Below are 22527 nucleotides of genomic sequence, written 5' to 3' on the forward strand. Positions count from 1 at the left end.
AATGTTAATCTCATTCAAAAATACTTTCACAGGCATATTCAGAATGATGTTTGACTAAATATCTGGGCACCATGACCTAACCAATCTGATACATAAAAATCAACCATTACACTCACAGCTAAAGTGCATGGAACACTCATTTCAGGGACTAACCAGATCTTGCTTTAAAAAACATGCAGTCTGCAAGAAGCCTAATTTATATTTTAAAATTAGAAATATCACCCATGACTTCCCTAAAAGGCCACTTTCCTTTCTCCTTGTCAGATATATTAACTAACCCTGAAATCTGAGTCTCTCTATCAACCCTCGCCATTTCAGAAACTAATTTACTTTCTCTGCGTCTAGTCTCTTTGAGATCTCATTAGTAATTGTGTTGAATGAATATATAGTGGACCCAATTAGAGCATTAGGTCAGGGGAAGCTAGGAGAATATGCTTAAAGAAGTCTAGCCAAGAAAGCAATAATTGTATTTATAATACATAACAATATATCTGACAACTTGTTAGTGAATTCATTTGTTTGCAAAGTTCTATGTTAGGACATTTGTAATATTGTATCTTTTTAAAAAAAACTCTAAGACTGGAGGAATTTGTGTTATATTTGTAAATCACACAGACTTCAGAATTAATTTTGAGTGGTACCAAAGCTTATCATGTTTTCCTTCTACCCTACGGTGCCCATTAGTAATGTCCTTTTGTGAAATTGCACTGACTTCCACAGTCAGTTGCTTTAATCATAGCTCTGTATCTCATTTCTTCTCCTTGACCCCAACACAGTTTTGCAGGGCACTGTCAGCCATCTGATTTTCAGCAGCACCACAAACACAAATCTGGGCAAGCATCATCAAGAGGATTAAAGGCAAAGATCCCTATTTATGACATTTTCCAAACATCTGTCATGAAGTCTGGTCTGGATATTACCCAGTGTAAGTTATCACGGAGCGTACTGACACTTCCTGGCATTGATGTCAGGAGAGAGGAGAAGAGAGTTATTAATAGGCGTTCCTTGGCTTTGTTGATTAGGGGAAGTCAGTCATGGATCTTGTCACTGTCCTTTGAGGTTGTTGTGAGAGCTGTATCACAGTAATGTAAAGGACCCCAGGCTAGCATGGCTCAGACACATCAGTCTGAAAGCAGTTGAGGAAGCAAAGGTACATCTGGAGAGTTCTATACCAAGAGCCACCCTGCTAAGGGAGCTCACTAAGCATGTGGGCTGTCTAGGAGGTGATCTGGTATTTGCAAGATCTTGTACCATGATGCACCCCCAAACTGTTTCTAGATTCTGACATGCTGTCAGGAGCCATTGATTTGGGAAGTCTAGTAGGCATGAGAGATCTCTGGAGGTGATCTGGTATTTGTAAGGTCTGTATTGTGATGTACCCCAGAATTGCTTCCAACTTCTGACTACCCTGTCAATTGTGCTTTGTTGCATCTCTCTAAAATCTGGCATTAGAGCCGGGCATGGTGGCACATACCTATAATCCCAGCACCCAGAGAGGCAGAGGCAGGTGGACCACTGTTAGTCTAAGGCCAGCTTGGTCTACAAAGAGAGTCAAGGACAGCCAGGACTACATTCACGGCCAGCCCAGTCTACAAAGCGAGTCTAGGACAGCCAAGATTACACCGAGAAACCCTGTCTCAAATAGCCAAAAAGAAAATACATCTGGCATTGGTGTGAACTGTTACTTTCTGGGTATTGACCAACTCTGATTGAGCAAACTTCCTACAGGATCTTGCTGAAGATGTACTATTTGTTATTCAGATGAATTAATCCCTGATTATGGAATTCCTGATTTGATTCAAATAATTTTAAAAGTTAATGTTAGTTTATGGCTGCAATAAACACCTTTGTGGACCTCACTAAGGATAGCCTTTTAGCAGATGTGTGGCTTCGGATAAGCCTTCACTTCAGCTGGCACCATGAATCCTGGGATTTCACCATAGGCAAGTTTGTTTAAACTTTCCATGAACCTAAGTTGGAATGAAGCTACCTAGAGATGTCTGAATTTATTCTGTTTCTTAGAACGAAAGACAGATAAAAGTATTGTCCTGAACTGATTATGAATTCAGAGATAGCTAGGTAATGTATATTAGGCCAGTCCTAATTGATAAGTTATATATTCTTGTAACTTTTAGGCCTTGTCACTCTGAATTCACTGTGAACTTATATAATGGATACTTAGATAAGAAATGTTTAGATTTAAGACATGTAATCTGTTATATTTTAGAATTCATCTATTTTCCTGATTAATTGCCTTTTTTTTACTATGAGGTAATACCCTTTCCTCAGAAGTATAAGGATGGTCATCTACAATAAACAGTGCTGAAATTGAGAAGCTCAACTTCAGCCGAAGTTAAGATGCCTGACTTCATCCACCTTTTCTCTTGAACCTTTTCTCTTGAATGTATGTGTGGAAATTGGGAAACCTGACTTCAGCTAAAGTCAAGATGTCTAGTTTCATCCATCTCTTCCCTTGAATGCATGTGTGTGAGTGGTTTATTTTCTATCTCTTTCTTATTTCTTATTTCCCTGTAGATTCGCAAATAAGTTAGCAGACTCAGGGCCATCAGCCTTCTATAGCTAATAAGCCTAAGTTTACATTAGCTTACTGGAGATCTCCACAAAAAGGCCTATCTACAGATCAAAGAACCTCCTTTTACGACCCCGTGTTGTCTCTTGCCAGAAGCCGCTTTTACAGCCTCAGCCATGGGAAAATTGTAATCAGTTTAAGCTCTCCTCCCCGGCTGCAGTATAACCAGTCCCTAAAGAAGAAACCTTGGGCTCCATTGCCTTCTTTCTCTTTCAATCCTGATCAGTTGCCTGCGCCATCAGCTCTGGCCACTCAAGAGATAAAGCAAACTGGAAGGGCATCCACATGCAGCCCCCAGAGACCTTACCCTGGACGTCTTCAGAGCCACAGCTGGGCACTGACAGTTCTATACAAGTAAACACTTAACACAATCCTCAAAAACTACAACTATACCTGGAGCAAGACTGTTAGCCAGCATATATACACAATGTAGCCCCCAGCAAAAGCATTTCTTTTTTTAAAAAAAATCTCAGGTCCTGGAAGAAGTACTGACAACAAAATATCTTAATTAATTTTTAATGTGCCAAATCTGAATAAGCTAAATGATACCCACTAACTGGTAAAATATCTTTTCTGAGAATGTCTATATGGATAGTTGCATTAGAATGAGTAAAAAAGATCATATTCAACAATTGTGCATGGTCATTCATATTATTGATGTCCCTACCAGAACAAAAAGGCAGAGGAAGGGAGAAATTGTTCTCTCTTTAAGGTTGGGCATCCATTTTCTACCTGCTTTGAACATCAGTTACCCAGGTCCTCAGGCCTTGAGATCCTGACAGAATCAGATCGCCGACTTCCTGGGCCACTAACTTAAGACAGCATCAGCTGGCTTCTCAGCCTTGATAATCATGTGCACCAATTTCTACACTCAGTGTCTATAAAGTAGACAAGACTTATTCTAGACAAATTTTATATATCTATCTGGATCATCCTAGGACTTAAAAAGGGCTGATTATGATAAGTATATCAGTTTCCTAGGTACCATGGCAAAATGCCACAACCTGGGTCACTTAAAACAACAGAAATTTATTACCTCATAGTTCTGCAAGCTGGAAGTCCAAAATCAAGGCATCAGCAAGAATGTATTACCTGATGAGTTCCTTATTTCTTCCAGCTTCTGATATTTGCTTCTACCATATGTGTGGTGTGTCCTTGCGTCCTTAGGCATCTGTCATTGAGTCCAAATTTCCCTTTTGGGTACATATATCAGTCATATTAGATAAAGAGCCATCAAATAGTCCCATTTAAACTGAGTTACCCCTGCAAGGACCTTATTTCTCAAAGAATATCACATTATAGCATAAATAGGGAATGGGAGTTCACAATGCCACTTTTAAAATTTATGTTTAAAAATGTTTTCAATTGGAGTAGAATTACATCACCTCTCCCTCCCTTTCCTCCAGCCCCGCCCAATTATTCTCTTTGGAACCCTTCTTATACCTCTCACTCACAAGTCAGTAGCCTCTTATACTTTTAACAAATATATGTATATGTATGCACAGATATATAAAAATAGAACCTACTGGGTCTGGTTTTGTTGTTTTTGTGTATATGGTTTCAAGGCTGATCATTCTGCATTGGAAAACCAAGAAGGGAGCTCATTCCTGAGAGAGGCTTATTCTCCCAGTAGTCAATGAGTTGCCTGTAGTTCTTTGTCTATGGGTGTGACCCCATGAAATGGTTTCCCTTCTACATGGACTTGTCCATTGATATTGCTATTGTTCTGGTTTTGTTTATGCAGACAATTCCAGGAGAGACTGTATTATAGCAGACTTCCTTGTATTCTGACTCTTACAATCTTTCTGTCTCCTCTTCTGTGATATACCTATATAAATTATTGATGCAGCCCTTGATTACCTCTCAGAGGTTAAGGGTGAGCCCCTATTTTGGAAGATACCACACCCTTAGAACACACAACTCAGAACAATGGAGCTGGATCTGACTGAAATATCTTTTCGTTTATGGTTCCACAAAATGCTAGGCAAGATGTCAAGGGAGGGAAGCAATTAAAAAGCCCTGCCCAGATGTGACATCCATGAACATGGCAATATGTGCAACTGTCTAATTGGATATAAGTCCCACTCAACAGGAAGGACTTCATGCCGGCTCCTGGAAAGCTAGCTAGTTTCTCCGGACTAATGAAGCCATTGCTCTTAGAAGAGAATTTACTTCTGCTACTTTGCTAGACCAGCATAATTCATTACTATACTCTAAGCCTTATCCTTATACCCACAGGTAAATGTAGCTACCAACCCTCATCAAAGAAGCCTTTATTTACAGCAAATAGAGACCATCAGAAACACCACAACTGGACACAATGTAAAGATCAGTTAATGATGGAGGGGGCCATCCCAACAGATACATCTACATCACGTCTCCTAAACATCAATTTTTGAGATGCATAATCCGACCCTTTATTAGTGAGGCAGTCTCAAGACCCTGTTTCCTCCCACTAGGCTCTGCCTCCTAATATCCCCATGCACCTGTAAAGCAGTCAATACATTCATCAATTGATGAGATTAGTGTCTTCATGATACAATCCCTCACAATAGCACCACCCCGGTAAAAGTCTTCTATGTATGAGCCTTTCTAGGGGTCACTTCCCAGGCAAACCACAACAAATATTGCAAAATTATAACTAGCACCTGTCAATTGTTTCCTCTGAGCTTGGCATTTTCTTTGCTACTTTTAGTTAACGTATTTATTTCTTCACTCTACATCCTGGTCATAGCCCCCTCCTTCCTCTCCCTCCCTCTTACCCCTTCCCTCTCCCTGATTCCTCAGAAAAGGGGAGCCTCTCCCCCCACCCCAGCTCAAGTGAGAGCCTGGCATTTTCATATGTATAATTTAGTCCTCAAAACAACATCATACGATAAATATTCTTTTACAAAGATCCTTAAGCTCAGAAGGGTGATTTGCCCAGGTGCACACAGCTAGAAAATAGTAAAATTGGATGGCTTGGAACATGGACTCATTATACCCTATCAAGCCAACTTACCAATTACAAATGAGAGATGAGGCATAAATGGGGAGTGAGACGGGGAGGGAAGAAAGGTAGGAAGCAGAGAGTCATAGACTCATTCCTCTTTAGAGGCAGAGAGGCTGTGTATGATAGCATATACTTTTAATCCCAGCACTCGGTAGGTATAGGCAGGTGGAACTCTGTGAGTTCAAGGCCAGCCTGGTCTAAAGAGAAGTGGTACAAATTTATGAAAAATAATAGTATTCTACAGAAGATATTCACAGATCATTTTTTTGCAATTCCATTTTAAATGACCTGAGGCTTAGAGGTATTGTTAAAGGGGAGACCCTAAGAAAGACAAACCTTGAAAGGCAGACAATTAACAGATAACCAAATGATACTGCAATGTATGTACATATCCTTTTGATGAGAAAAATAAGGGGAAAACGAGCAGCAGATACTGTTTTCCCTTTGGGGGAAGGAACATTGGACCAGAACATGTCACTATAAGGCAAAAGCAAAAACATCCCAGAGTGAAGTAGAGAGCTCTCATTATCCTGTGGAAATGCCCTTTGATCAGGATGCGTAATCACCATATTGCATCCAATTACAAGTTGAAGATGAAACATGATTGCTCCTGTCATATTTATATCTAATCAGAAGGTAGGAGACAATTATGATAATAAAGCAGGGTGCTGGAGAGAGCCCATGTCAGAAGAAGAAGGCAGCCCTCGCTTAAAGACTAATCCCTGTCCTGCAGGAGAGAAATAGAGATGTGCAGCTGCTCCAAAGCCATGCTATCTGGGTGTGGTGGTCCACCCTATAATCCTAGCTTTCAGCGGATAGAGGTGAGAGGATCAAGAGTTCAAAGCCAACCTCATGTACATAGTGAGTTTAAGATCAACCTGGCGTACATGAGATCCCATAAAAATGTAAACAAATAAAGAAAGCAAGGAAAGAAGGAAGGAAGAAATAAAGGAAGCAGGCTAGCTACGTCAATTCGTGTGTACAAAGGAGCCTAATGGATCTCAGTACACAGACTGGTTTGAGTTCATTGGACATCTTGGGATGTCCAGGAGTGTACTGGGGCCAGGGGATGGTGAGTTCCACCAATACATGATTTTCTGTGTCTGACTCTTGAACTCTTGGTGTCTCAGTTGCCCATAGTGTTTATGGCTTCCAGGCCCCATTCCTATCCTCCTGAACTTGAACTTCTGAGGATGTAAACCAAAGTGACTGCATTTTTATAGTACATGCAGCTGCTAATTTTTCAGATGTACTTATCAAAAAGTGCTCAAGCAAAAAGAAGCAAGATGGGCACATCTCAGCTGTGTACCAGCACTTGTCACAAAACCATGTAAGATCACCAATACTAATTGTCACGTCATTGTTATGGGTAACAAAGCATAGTTCACAATAGTCTTGTTATTGACATAAGCATCTGCTCTCAGAATGGTTTTGAGACTTGTTCAGTAAGAAGGTATTCATGACTACTATTGTAAATTCAGTTAAAAACTCATGACTGATGCTGAGTGTGGTGATTCACACCTTTGATTCCAGCACCCAAGAGGCAGAAGCAGGAGGATCTCTGTGAGTTGAAGGCCAGCCTGGTCTACAAGTGAGTTCCAGGCTAGGCAGGGCTACATAGTGAGACCACGTCGCTAAAAAAAAAATAAAAGAGAAAAAAAAAGACTGAGGAGGTCTTAAGCCCTACAGAGGTGCTTACTGCTGCTGTCTAGGTGGATTGACATGGCTCCAAGCTGCCTTCTAAATATCTATGTTTATACCCATAGGACAAAAATGCTACTCTCTGCCGTAGTCAGAGAAGCTTCTCTTTGCAATGTACAACAGTGAATACAAAGATGCATGACTGTTCAACGCGCTGAGAGTAAGTGGTCGTTGTGTGCTCAGCCCTAAACAAGACATTTTTCCTACTCCTTCCAAGGCTCAGGGAACACTGTGGAAGAGGGAGTAGGAAGAATGTAATAGCTGAAAAGGTGGCAACAAGGGTGGTAAGTTGCTTTGTTTTTGTTTCTTTTCCTAGACATGACAGAGCCAATACAATCGTGATGTCTCAGGAGCTGGGCTATTTAGAAGGATGTGCACCATCATTGATCTCCACTGTTTGGGCTTCAGTCTCATCCTGCAGGGTGATCTGCAGTCTGGAAACAAGTTTCTCCTCTGTCTACTACCAGGCTTCATGGGTTTCCTTCTTCTAGTGAGAGATTCTTGGGGGAAATTCCTATTTCTTAAAGTTGATTTTTAAATTTTTAAAAAATTTATTCACTTTACATCCTGATTGTAGCCCCCTCTCTTATCTCCTCCATGCCCCACTCTCCCTCGCTCATGCCCCCTAGTCCTCAGAAAGGGGATCCCTCCTCCCCTAACATCTGAGCTCAGCCTATGAAGTGTCACTTGTACTCCCTGCATCCTTTTCCTATGTGGACTGGCAAGGCTACCCTGCCAGGAGGAAGTGCTTGATGTGAGGGAGCCAGAGCCCATGTCAGAGGTAGCCCCAACTCCCCATATTCTGGGACCCACAAGGAGACTGTGCTGCCTATCTACTACATCCTCACCATGCGTGGTCCTTGATTGGTGCATCAGTCTCTGCAGCACCTCCCTCCTCTGTCCAGATTTGTTGGCTCCACTGGTCTCCTTGTGGAGCTCCTGCCCCTCCAGATCCTTCTATCCCCCAACTCTTCCATAAGACTCCCTGTGCTCCACCCCTAAGTTGACTGCTAGTCTCAGCATCTGCTTCAATCCCCTGCTGGGTGGAGTCTTTCAGAGGACCTCTATGGTGGGCTCCCTTCCTGTTCCTTATCTTCAACCGCTTCCTGTGTCTATTCTATTTGTCCTTCTGAATGAGAATTAAGCATCCTCCCTAGGGTCATCCTTGTTATTTAGCTTCTTTAAGTCTGTGTATTGTAGTGTGGTTATCCTGTATTATGTGGCTAATATCTGCTTATAAATGAATATATATACCCTGCGTGTCTTTCCGGGTCTGGGTTACCTCACCCAGGATGATGTTTTCTAGCTCCATCCATTTGCCTGCAAATATCAACTTTTTCTGTTTTTAATAGCTGAGTAGTATTCCATTGTGTAAATGTACCACAGTTTCTTTATCCATCCTTCAATGGAGGTTGTTCCCAGATTCTGGCTATTGCAAATAAAGCTGCTATGAACATAGTTGAACAAATGCCCTTGTTGTGTGGTGGAGCATCTTTCCAGTATATGCCCAGGAGTGGTATGGCTTGGTCTTGAGGTAGAATTAATTATTCTAAATTTTCTGAGAAAGCACCAGATTGATTTCCAAAGTGGTTGTACAAGTTTGCACTTCCACCAGCAATGGAGGAATGTTTCCCTTTCTCTACATCCTTGCCAACATGTGCTGTCATTAGGCTTTTTATCTTGGCCATTCTAATGAGTGTAAGGTGGAATCTCAGATGTTTTGATTTGCATTTCCCTAATGACTAAGGACGTTGAGCATCTCTTTAAGTGTTTCTCAGCCATTCGAGATTCCTCTGCTGAGAATTCTCTTTTTAGCTCCATACCCCATTTTTAATTAGATTATTTGGTTTGGTGGTGTTTAATTTCTTGAATTCTTGATACATTTTGGATATTAGCCCTCTGTCAGATCTAGGGTTGGTGAAGATCTGTAGGCTGTCGCTTTGTTCTGTTGACAGTATCCTTTGCCTTACAGAAGAGTTTCAGTTTCATAAGGTCCCATTTATTTATTGTTGATCTTAGAACCTAAGTCGTTGGTGTTCTGTTCACCAAGTTGTCTCCTGTGCCAATGAACTCAAGGCTCTTTCTCACATTTTCTTCTAACAGATTTAGAGTATCTGATTTTATGTTGAGATCTTTAATTCACTTAGAGTTTAGTTTTGTTCAGGATGATACATATGTGTCCATTTGCATTTTTCTACCTGGAGCCATCCAGTTAGACCAGCTCCATTGATTTTTTCTCTTTCTTGGTTATTTTTAAGCTTATAGCATAATTACATCATGTTCCCCTTCCCCTTCTCCCTCCACATCCTCCCAGATGCCCCTCCTTGCTTTTATTTAAATTCATGGGCTCTGTTTTCATTAATTGGTCTTAAATGCATATATGTACATGTATATGCATACAAATTTCTAAATGTAACCCTATAAGCAGTCTATATAACGTCAAGTGTGTGTATGTTTTCAGGGCTGACCATTTAGTACTGAGTATGCTTTCCCCTGGGAAAGGCTGTTTCTCCCACTCTCAGTGTTCCTCCATTGCCTATAGTTTTTGTGTAGAGCCGAGACTTCGTGGGGTTTCCTCTATCCACTTGGCAAGTCTATCAGAGTCTTTCCTGTTCAGCTCATGTTCAGGCAGTCATGTTGATGAGACTTTATGGGTGTAGCTTCTGACATTACTAGGAAACACAGCGTCACAGCAGACTCCCTGATATTCCAGCTTTTACAGTCTTTCTTGCCCCTTTTCTATGGGAACGTTTTATAGATGTATCCATTGTCACTGTGGTCTCCACCTGTTGCGAAGAGGAATTTCCCTGACTAGGTCAAAATACTATACTTCCCAGGCTGGACCCTGAAGGAGGCCTCGGGAAGTCTGGGTATGGAGTGAGGTAGTGGTGGCAGCACAAAGGAACCTGTGGGTAGATGCAGGTAGGCTGGGTCCTGATCCAAACCGGAGCTGGTCTTCAATGCAGGTAGAGGTGGTCATGCTAGACCTTAGTCCAAGACACAGGATGTGGGGGTACCGATGGATTCTGAGGGAGATTCAGCCATTATCTTCAACTGTGTAACCACTGTTGAGCCCATCAGGCTCCAAAGGATAGTTCCAAAGCCATGATCACACAGACAGCCTTGGCTGAACTCAGCGGGTCACAAGACAAAACAAACAAAAAGCAAAAATCATGAATGTAGAAAAACAACTTGAAGGGAAGAGGTGGGTTGACAGTTATCAGATATATATACATATTATACATATAATATTGTCAAAGAATAGATTCAGTGAGAGACATTTTCAAAATCTTGATTTGAGACCCTTTAAAAAAAAAAGCCAGGCGCAGTGGTGCACGCCTGTAATCCTAGCACTCAGGCAGAGGCAGGAGGATCTCTGTGAGCTCAAGGCCAACCTGGTCTACAAACTGAGTCCAGGACAGCCAGGGATACACAAGAGAAACCTTGCCTTGAAAAATAAACAAAAAAATCTTTTTTAAATGATTTTAATTGTTTTTACGTGCATTAGTGTTGTGCCTGCGTGTATGTCTGGGTGATGGTGCTGGATCCTCTAGAACTGGAGTCCCAGACAATTGTGTGCAGGTGCTAGGAATTGAACCCGGGTCCTCCAGAAGAGCAGCCAGGGCTCTTAACTGCTGAGCCATCTTCTCAGGCCCCTTGATTTAAGATCTTAATTATGAAATTCTCAAATGCAAAGAAGATAACACTGTGGGTTATATTTCTATACTTCGATGTTTGCTCTTCAAAACCACTTCATTGGGGGAAAATAAAATGAATCAACCTTCAAGTGCACACACATCCAATTTGCTTTGTACTTGCTTTAAATGGCTGCTATTGTACCATTAAGCAAGGATAATTCTTTTAGTGGCTATTCCGTGTTAGGGACTACCGTGCTAACCACTCCAAATGTACTGCTTCACTTAGTATTTCCTCCAATCCTCAGGTGAGTACCATTATTATCTCCCTCTTGCTCGGAAAGAAGTGATGTTTGGAGAAGTCAGGTAATACGGGTGAGGTCACCGAGCTGGGAGAAGCGGGATAATGAGTTCCTGCGTGAAAGAAGGAAGGCAGGAATGCAGAGGGCAGCAAACAATAGAAGCTCCCCCAGGCCACTGGCGGCAGCTGTGACACTCAGGATACGGAGGCAAGGGACTCTTGAGTTTAACGGCATCCTGGGCTGCATAGTGAGATGCTGTCTCAAAAAAAACAAAGATGAAACAACCCCCCCCCCCCAAAAAAAGGCTGCAAGCCCTTTAAATTTGACTGTGGAATGCACTAGGTGATTTTTTTTTTTTTTGGCAGCAAAGCAGCTTCTCTAATTAAGTTTGTTTAGGAAATTAGTTCTGCTGGCATCCAACCCTTGTCAGCTTGGGACACCAAGGAGGAAGACCTGAACATGTTTTAAAAAGAACCAAGCAACGAGTGAGGCAAACTTGAAACTATCTCAGAGGGTCAGAGGCTAGAGTCTGAGCAGGCTGCAGAGTAACTTGATGTTCCCATCTTGAGTGCAAAGCCTCGTTGGAATCTGCTAGTTCTTCTGGCCAATTTCTAGCTTTCATCTTTGTGCTCCCCGTAGACTCCCTTTTGAGAGTACTATCCATACCATGTGATGACAAGTTGCGATAACTAATGTGAGGCTGCTCCTGACCCTTATTATTCCCACACGGAAACTCGATTAGACGCCACATTGACAGCTCCTTCTTGCTCCAATCTACCAGCTTCTTGCTGGGCCAAAGAGTCGAAGGTCTCTCGAGAGCGAAGCAATTTATTTAAATAACATAGTTAAGTAGATGAGAAAGTCCACAGTCTTCGGCTGAAAGAAAACAGCCCAGCATGGCCACTCCTGCTGCTGTGCTATGAATGGCCCTTGGCCCTCTCCTGGCCACTTCAGTCCTTTGCTCAGCTCGTTTAAGTGGAACCGCCTTAGTTAGTTTCCCAACCATATATTTACATGGGGGCTATAGCTTTTGTAGGGGGCAAAGCCGGGACACTGGCTCATGGCACTCAAGCCAGGTGCCTTCCTTAGGAGTCTCCATAAAGGCCAGACACTGAGAAACTGGCAGGATTTTGTCTAGAATCTAGGTGAATGCAAAAGAGAAAAAAGCTGAAGATTCGTGCTGCTTAAATAAAACTTCTTCAACTCCTTTGTGTTCTGAAAAAAAAAAAAGTCTCTTTCCCACTAACTACTGAGGAAGGTCTTTAGGGATACACACACACACACACACACACACACACACACACACACACACACACAATCTGCTTCACTGACAGTCATGTTTGTACTCACCCCTCACAGTAGTAGAAACCCCTTGACTGTAAGATTGTGATACATAAGAATGTGGAAGTGAAAAATCCTGGAACTGCCATTGATTCAAGTCACAACTGTTCTGTTGATTGATGGATGAGGAGGCCTAGCTAGGTACACGGGTATACTCTGTTTGAAGCCTACCAAAAAATGATGCCTATTCACTGCAGTTAGGTCTGAGCTAGTGACTACTGAGATCGTTCAATGGTTAGGAGTACTAGCTGTTCTTCCAAAAGGCACAGGTCTCAGTCCCAGCTCCATCCTGCTGCTGGTGGCTCACAAGCAGCTAACGTCTAATGCCCTCTTCTGGCCATCATAGGTATTGCACAGATGGTGTGCACAGAAGTATGTGCAGGAAAACTACCTATACTTATTAACTTCCTTCAGTCATCTCTTTAACCCTAGCTCTAGCCCTAACCCTAACCCTAACCCTAACCCTAACCCTAACCCTAACCCTAACCCTAACCCTAACCCTAACCCTAACCCTAACCCTAACCCTAACCCTAACCCTAAGCCTGGAAAAGGAAAGATTCTATTTTTCAAAACATTCTCTGACTCCCATATTGGCTTCCATTCTATGAGTTAGCAAGTTACGTTCAGGCCCTTTCTTCCTTGCCTTCAAAGATGCTTAAGGCACTGTAGACACTTTTTGGAGACAAAGTCTCATGTAGTCCAACTGGCCTTAAACTCTTGACCCTTCCACTTCAGTGTCCCTCCAAGTGCTGGTATTACTGGAATGAGTCACCAGGCACAATCTTCCATAAGCTTTCCTTAACAGGCCTCTTCGTTGGCCCTAGAACTGCTGTGCCTCGCTCATCTCCCCTCTACTCCTATTCCTTTTAACCTTTGAAATCCAGCTTCAAGCCAACAATTCTACCAAAAATAATTGTGTTGAGGATTTGAATGTATCTAATCACTATGTACACTAGTCTTTGTCTTCAAACTCACTTCCTTGGCCTTTTTCCAACTGTTGGCTTTAAACAACCCTGGGCAACCTGTTCTGTCATTGGAGACATTTCAGAAAATAAATGCATGCCATCTTAACTGTTTTAATACACTTTGTATTTATTCTTTGAGAAATTCGTACATATATAAAATGTGTTTTGGTCAGATCCACTCCCATTTTTCACTTCCTAACTCTTCGTATCCACCTCTCAACTTTGTGTGCTTTTTGAAACCCCAGAGTCCAGTTACTGCTGACTGTTTGTGCATGGCTGTAGAACCGCCCAGCCACTGGAAGTATAGGCAACTTGCCAAGGGTGACAACCCTGAGGAAGACTTCTCCTCATCTAGGGGTACCGTGCCATCTTTCCCATGTGCAACAATCTTCAATATCTCCCTATCATCTGCCTATCAAAGGGAAGAATCCTCCTCCTGGCATCATAGGCCAGGATCTTCCTCTCTGCACTCATCTTCATACCTCCTGGACATACATCATCTGTTTGGCCTACACTGCTTTCTGTTCTCACCATTGTTCTCAGCATCCCCTCAACGATATGTCCTTGTCATATTTTATCTGTATGACCCCCATGTAATAAACATGTATTGGGTCCAAGGGTTATACCAGAGACAGATTACATATCATCTCCCCTATGAGCCTTTCCTTGATCCTGTAGACATTTACCAGCATTTTTGCAATGGGGGTTTGGGTCCGTGTCTTTATGGAATTTAAAACTCTAAGAGAAGTTAAAGGTTTGGTTGGCTGGTTTTTTAACAACGGTGCTAACCTATTTTCTCCCTAAGGGCAGAAATCAGATCTCTGTATTCATTCAGTATTCAGCAAACATTTTCTTCATAATTCACATTCAATAATTTTCTCTCAAATAAATTCAAACTGTGCCATTTATGATGATTCTCACTCACAACTCCAATAATTTTCCAGAGCCGTGAAGCCTACCAAGTCCTTGTGCTCGTTCTCTCTCTCTCTCTCTCTCTCTCTCTCTCTCTCTCTCTCTCTGTGTGTGTGTGTGTGTGTGTGTGTGTGTGTGTGTCTGTCTGTCTGTCTGTCTGTCTGTCTGTCTGTCTGTCTCTGTCCGTCTCTCTCTGTCTGTCTCTCTCTGTCTGTCTCTCTGTGTCTCTGTCTCTGTCTCTGTCTCTGTCTCTCTGTCTGTCTGTCTGTCTGTCTCTCTTTCTCTCTCTCTCTCTCTCTCTCTCTCTCTCTCTCTCTCTCTCTCTCTCTCAGAAATGAGATAAAATTCACCCCTTCATCCCTCTGCTGGGTAAGAAAAGTGAAACTCTAGGAAGAGCATATGCCACAAGAATTAAGCAGGATGCATGTGAGCAGCAGCTAAAAGGGCAATCAACAACATCAAAGCTGTTAAGTGTGTCTCTGGCCAGAGCCAGCAACGCCAGATGCCAAAACGTTCAAGGCAAGGGTGTGAGTACAGAGCATTGAGGAAGAGGAACGAGTGCGAACCTAAGCATGTGCTGTCCAGAAGCCTCCGCATGATTTAGCCTGCTATAAGCATAATCATCCCCAAAACACTGAGCCTCCAGAAATTACTGCCCTTGTATTTGGGGCAGCCATAATTTATCTGCAAAGAAAAAGCTACCAAGCAGTAGATGTTTAGTGGAAGATGAAAAGGCTGAAACATCAGAAACACCTTTGTTTCACCTAAATAATACTAATTTCATGAAAAGTGGAAGCCGGCTTTGGAAATGAAACAAAAATGGAGGTCCTTGAGACCAGAAACAACAAATAGCCCCTATTCCCTGTAGTTGAAAGCCAGTGTGATGAGCAGGGAGGGTACCTCAAAGGCTAAGGAACATATCTGAGGTTTGTTCCTGCTATTATTTTTTCACTGACTTTGTGCTTCTTTCTGAGCCACATCATTCAGGGATAGAAAGATCATAGGCTTTGGGACAGACTTCAGTTCACCTTCTCTCCTTTTAACGGTTTCTGTTCCTCAGGCAAACTAGCCCCTCTAAGCCTCAGCTGGCTCAACTCAAAACTAAGAGCAGATAGACTTGCTTTGGAGATTGATGATAACCAGAGCAGAATTTTTTTGGATGGCAGGCATCAAGAGGCTAGTTCGCACATACGATCACCATGTGCGAACTCATCATCTGAGTTCTATTAGCTCTGCCATTTCACGGGTGAGAAAATGGGATGTCTGAACAAAGGGTTTTTCTAAGGTCATTGGGCTTGTAACTGGCACAGCAGCAAGGATTGACTTGCGAATGCGCACGCCCTGGCTACCATAGTCAGCCTTCCAAGAGACCATCTTCCCGTTTTCAAAGTCAGTCACATATTATACCAGGCACACAGCTAATATCCCTGTCCTGCACATGGGAGGCTGAGGCCTGAAGACCATGTATTTGAGGCCAGCCTGGGCTATGTAGTAATTTTCTAGGCCAGCTTGGGCTACATACTAAGACCTTGTCTCAAATACATTGCCTTATCCTAGGGGCTGGAGTGGAGACAGCTTATTCTTTCCTTTACCTGTTGCGTCTAGAACACTATTATTCCGTAACATCACAAGAATTGTACTACCCTATGCCCAGCTCTGTTTGTGCATGTAACAGGATACTCCATTGCTGTGCCTTGAACTTTGCTCTGCCAAAGGTATTGGTTGTGCCCATCCCATTTATTCAAGGGTGACCCTACTTAGTTGCCACAAACAGCTTCCCGGCATGGAGATGGTTGTTAAATAAGCTGATGTATGGTGGCACCCCTGATCCAGTAAGCACAATGATAGGCAGTTTTCAAAATTAGTATTGTTTTTCAACCAAGCTGCAAAAGGCAGCATCCCAAACAGAAGGGAAAGAAATGGGCAGTATCATCTTAAAAACAACTGGTTAAAAAGCAGGTAAAAAGAAACAAGATAAATAAATGGTGAAGCTAACTTTTATGGACAAAAATTAAAGAAATTCCACTCACTTGTTTTATTTTATTTTATTAATTTATTCAGATTACAACTCAATTGTTATCCCATCCCTTGTATCCTCCCGTTCCTCCCACCCTCCCTCTTTCACCCTATTCCCCTCCCCTAGGTCTGTGACAGAGGGGGACCTCCTCCCCCACTATATGGTCATAGGCTATCAAGTCTCATCTTGGTAGCCTGCTTACCCTTTCTCTGAGTGCCATCAGGCCTCCCCACCACGGGGAAGTAGTCAAATATGGGGCACCAGAGTTCATATCAGAGTCAGTCCCTGCTCTCCACACAACTGTGAAGAATGCCCTGTCCATTGGCGAGATCTGGATAGGGGGTCTAGGTTTATTTCATGCATTGTCCTTGGTCGGTGCAGTACTTTGAGCAGACCCCGCCCCCCCAGGTCCAGATCCGCCCATCCTGGTGTTGTTCTTGTAGGTTTCTAGGACCTTCTGGATCATTCTAGTTCCCCATTCTCCCATACTTCTCTCACCTAGAGTTCCAATAGGAAGTCCTCGCATCTATCCCAATTTCCTGGTAAGTGGAGACTTTAATAGGACATCCCTTTTGGGCTAGTGCCCAAATATAAGTGAGTATATACCATGTGAGTCTTTCTGGGTCTCGGTTAACTAACTCAATATGATCATTTCTAGATCCATCCATTTGTCCGCAAATTTCAGGATTTCATTGTTTTTAATAGCTGAGTAATATTTCATAGTGTAAATGTACCACAGTTTCTTTATCCATTCTGCGACTGAGGGACATTTAAGTTGTTTCTAGGTTCTAGCTATTATGAATAAGGCTGCTATGAACATGGTTGAGTATATGTCCTTGTTGTGTAGTGGAGCATCTTCTGGGTATATTCCAAGGAGCGGAATAGCTGGGTCTTGAGGAAGCCTTATTCCCAGTTTTCTGAGATAGCACCAGATAGATTTCCAAAGTGGTTGTACAAGTTTGCATTCCCACCAGCAATGAAGGAGTGTTCCCCTTTCTACACATCCTTGCCAGCATGTGCTGTCACTTGAGTTTTTGATCTTAGCCATTCTGATGGGTGTAAGATGGAATCTCAGAATTGTTTTGATTTGCATTTCTCTGATAACTAAGGATGTTGAACATTTCTTTAAGTGTTTCTCAGCCATTCGATATTCCTTTGTTGAGAATTCTACTTAGTTCTGAGCCCCATTTAATTGGGTTATTTGGTTTGGTGCTGTTTAATTTCTTGAGCTCTTTGTAGATTTTGGACATTAGTCCTTTGTCAGATGTAGGGTTTGTGAAGATATTTTCCCAGTCTGTAGGCTGTAGCTTTGTTTTGTTGACAGTGTCTTTTGCCTTACAGAAGCTTCTCAGTTTCATGAGGTCCCATTTATTAATTGTTGTCCTTAAGGCCTGGGCTGTTGGAGTTCCTTTCAGGAACTTGTCTCCTGTGCCAATATGTTCCAGGCTCTTCCCCACTTTTTCTTCTAACCGATTTAGTGTCTCTGGTTTTATGTTGAGGTCTTTAATCCACTTGGACTTGAGTTTTGTGCATGGTGATAAATATGGGTCTACTTGCATTTTTCTACAAGTAGACATCCAGTTAGAGCAGCACCATTTGTTGAAGATGCTATCTTTTTTCCATTGAATAGATTTGGCTTCTTTGTCAAAATCCAAGTGACCATATGTGTGTGGATTTATTTCTGGGTCTTCGATTCGATTCTATTCATTCAACCAGCCTATTGCTATGCCAGTATAATGCTGTTTTAATTACTGTTGCTCTATAGTACAGCTTGATATCAGGCATGGAGATTCCTCTGGAAGATCTTTTATTATACAGGATTGGTTTAGCTATTCTGGGTTTTTCATTTTTCCATATGAAGTTGCCCCTCAGTTGCTTTTATAATAGAAAGTAAAACTTCATTTAATAAATAAAAGTACATAAATGAAACTTTTATATCTAAATAATGAAGAAATTAACTAAGGAAAATGAAGGGGCTTAAAGAAGGAGAGAGAGGACTCTGCAGGTGTCTGCTGAGAGGTCTTGAGTCCAAGAAGAGACTGAGCAGAAGGCAGAAGCATCTCTCAGGCTTTGAGGCTCTGACCTTGACAGTGGAAAGAAGCCTCTATAAACTGTGAACGGGTCCTTCCCTGACTAAGTTTTCAAAGAGATCACTGTCCCTCGTAATCCCATCTCTGGCATTTATATTCCAGTAAGAGAATGGGACTGAGTAAAAGCAAACAGAATGAAAGGACAGTAAGAGAGAAGAAATGGGGCTAGGGGTGTGTAAAACCAACAGCCAGTATGCCTGACCATGTCCTCAGCCCATTTTCAGAAGCCTTTAATCGCTTCTTTCTTCAAGCGTTGTCTTTATGTTGGCCCCCCCAGTTGATATTCCGCAAGCATGCTGCACTCGAAATTGACAACTTCATAATACTTCATTAATTCCTCTCAAACTCAACAAAAAGTTGTGGTTGTCTCCTATCTCCTTCCTGGGAAAACTAGATCTCTCTCTCTCTCCCTCTCTCTCTCTCTCTCTCTCTCTCTCTCTCTCTCTCTCTCTCTCTCCCTCCCTCCCTCCCTCCCCCTCTCTGTCTCCCTTCCTCTTTCCCTCCCCTCCCCCCTTCCCTCACCCTCTCTCCCTTTCTCTACCTCTCCCACTATCCCCTCTCTCTGCCAACCTTTTTACACCCAGATACCTCTGCTGAACTCATATAGGATTCACATTGGGCTCAATTCCACAAATTGTCTGTTTATGTGTATAGCTTGGGAAACGGTAAGTACCTCAGAAAATTGCTTCAAGTTTTACCATGTTAAGCCTCGGGTCACATCCAAATAATAGATCAAAAATTTCTTATCTTTGCACCACAGTATAAAAATAGCTTCTCCCTCTTGATCTCAATTCTTCTCTTTGGCAGCAGCAATAGAATTATTTTTCTCAGTCTCTATTTTCAATTCAAGGCTTTGGCACAGAACCTACTTCACTTTCTCAATACCATGATGCATTCCTGGCTTCTGGGAACCCAAGCATCAGAATTCAAGTGTTCTTGCTGTTTGCTGATGGACAATAGAAGCAGGTGAGCATTTGTAATCCATATATAGACAATGAATATTACCAATCAGAAGATCAAAGTCACAAATTGCTGCAGAGAAATCCATTGCCTTAGTGCCTGTGCATTTGTGCATTGCATTGCCTCACGATAAAGGGTGAACCTTTTTTTTTTTTATTGAAATGTCTCATTTAGTCAGAAGGAGCATCTGCTAGCTCAGTAATTTTCTAGAAGAAATGGAATTTTACACCTGTCACTGAGATCATTCTCTGTTAGGTCTTTTAAATGAGGAAAGGTTAATTATTTCAGGTCTGGTTATAACCGCTTCATTGAGGTTTCATGTGCTAGCTGATTAGGAGGGCATTACAACAAAATATCTGATCGTTGGTGTGACAGAGATCATGACTGTGTCTTCTGCAGCTGTGTTGGCGTGACACAACTGACAGAAGACCACATGTAGAGCTTTGTAATGAAAAGTGGCTGTATGGCCTTGAATAGCTGGAAAACTTGGCATTAATCAAACATACATTACCACAGCCTACGTTTTGTGTCTAATGACTCAAAAGGGGAGAAAATCTTGGAGTATTTTAATTTCAGGCTTGATTTTTTTGTAAAAAAAAAAAAAGTCTTTGTCGAATGCCCAGCACTAAATTGAACATCTGTATTGACCACTCCCAATAAGGATCAGGGTATATTGCTGAAAAAAAAAAAGGAGAAAAAGAACACAAGAGCCAGAGGAGGGTAGGTGGGGGAAGCAGTGTGGAGCACTGTCTCCTAGGCATGGCATGGCTGTTGCCCTTCAGGACTTATTTTTTTTTTAGGATAGATAGATAGATGGTCTTTAAGTTTTTTCACTTTTTTAATAGAAAAATAAAATCATTCATATTACATCTCAATTGCTATCCCATCCCATGCATCCTCCCATTCCTCACTCCCTCCCACTTTCATGCCATTCCCCTTCCCAGTGACTGTGACTGAGAGGGACCTCCTCCTCCTCCTGAATATGATGTTAAGGTATCAAGTCTCCTCTTGGTAGTCTGCTATCCTTCCTCCGAGTGCCATCGGGCCTCCCCATCAAGGGGACATGGCCAAATATGGGGCACCAGAGTTCATGTAAAAGTCAGTCCCCACTCTCCACTTAACTGTGGAGAATATTCTGTCCCTTGGATAAATCTGGGTAGGGGTTTGATGATGATTGCATGTATTGTCCTTGGTTGGTGCCATAGATTGAGCACCCCTGGGCCCAGATCTGCCTATCATAGTGTTCTTCTTGTAGATTTCTAGGACCCTCTGGATCCATCTATTTCCCTCCATCCAGGACTTATAACTGCTGTGATTACCTGCACAAGATCAGCCCTGTCAATAATGTGTTATGGAAAGGGGAGGGGCTTGATGGGCCCCACCTCTCCCTGAGGATTTATAGCCAGGTAGTAGTGGCTGATGGGGAGGAGAAAACATTTTCTTCAGTGGTTAGACCCCAGTAAGGTGCCCATGTTTCTACAAACAACCCTAACAAAACTCATTGGAACACACACATATACACGCAAACACATGTGCACACAAAAGATAGGAAACTAAAATGGAGGGTAGTTGAAAATAGAAAAGGAATTAGTGAAGGTAATAAAGGATAAATATTATATAATATGATCATACATTATGGGCTTGTATAAACTGCCATAAAGTGAACTCCTTATTATATATAATTCATATGTGTCAATAAAGCATTAATGTAAAATATAAGGCCTAGTGGGGTGGCTCATCAGGTAGAGACACTTCTGTGCAAACCTGATGATCAGAGTTTGATCCTTGGATCCCAAAAGTGGAAGGAGAGAACCAACACCCCAGAGTTGTCTTCTGCATGCCATGGCATGTGTATGCCTTCACTCACACATACATGTACACACACACACACACACACACACACACACACACACACACACTTTAGTAAATAGAAAAGTCTTGTTTAGACCCTATCAGAGTTATTTTTCAAATGTTTCTTTATATTTCTCTATTCCATTTGCAACTTTGTTTAACTTGTTATAAAATTCTACGTGTTGCTTCCACTTTCCAAATCACAGTAAGTTGCCGAATGCCATAGAGTGCCCTAGAGATATGCTTCCCACGGCCCATCAACTTGCAAACATGTTCTTCATGCCAGCTGTTCAGTTGGCCACTGTATTCAACCTTGGCCTTGCATCTACAATATACACAAATGGGCCTCCCTTCAAGAACTTCATTAATAGCCTTCAGCATCTGCTCACATTTCAAGCACTGGATACTAAATCCAGAGAGGAATCGGCATATGGCTGCATTGTTTCACTTGTTGAAAGTGAAAAATAGAGGACCATCCCGTGGACTGCCAAACTTTAAACTTCCAACCACTCTGGGCTTAAAGCAGTAAACAAACAGAGCTCCTTTACTCTGTGTGTGTGTGTGTGTGTGTGTGTGTGTGTGTGTGTGTGTGTGTGTGATGGTAAATACAAAGAAAAAACTTGAAAATATTTTCATTCATATGTTAGCGGTTCCTCCTATGGTCTGGAACTGGAAATCAGGGTGTAAGGAGCTTTTCTTCTTTACACTGCATAGAAGAATCTGTACCATTCGTTACACAAGTGTTTCATTATTAAAAAACCAAATCGAGGGGCTAGAGAGATGGCTCAGTGGTTAACAGCACTTGCTCCACAGTTCTTAGGACTAGAGTTTGGATTCAAGCACCCACATAAGGAGCTAATGTTCCCCACAAATGCCTATAGCTACTGCTTCAAGGAAGGCAGAGAAGGGAGGACTTGGGTGTCATTCTCAATCCACAGAGTGGCTCCTTTCTTTAACTCCAATTCCGGGAGATCTGATGCCCTCTTCTGGCCCCCATGGGCATTGCATGCATGTGGTACACAAATATGCAAGCAGGCAAAAAGAACCATACACACAACAATAACTTACATTGGTGCTACAAAAATTAATTGAAAGGATCTAAAATTACAGAAAAGTATCCTGCACTTCGTGAAGTTTGTTAATATTTATTTTTCAAGTACTTACTTGCTTT

This window comes from Acomys minous, assembly GCF_964271855.1.
Source record: "Acomys minous genome assembly, chromosome: 7".
Classification (NCBI taxonomy): Eukaryota; Metazoa; Chordata; class Mammalia; order Rodentia; family Muridae; genus Acomys; species Acomys minous.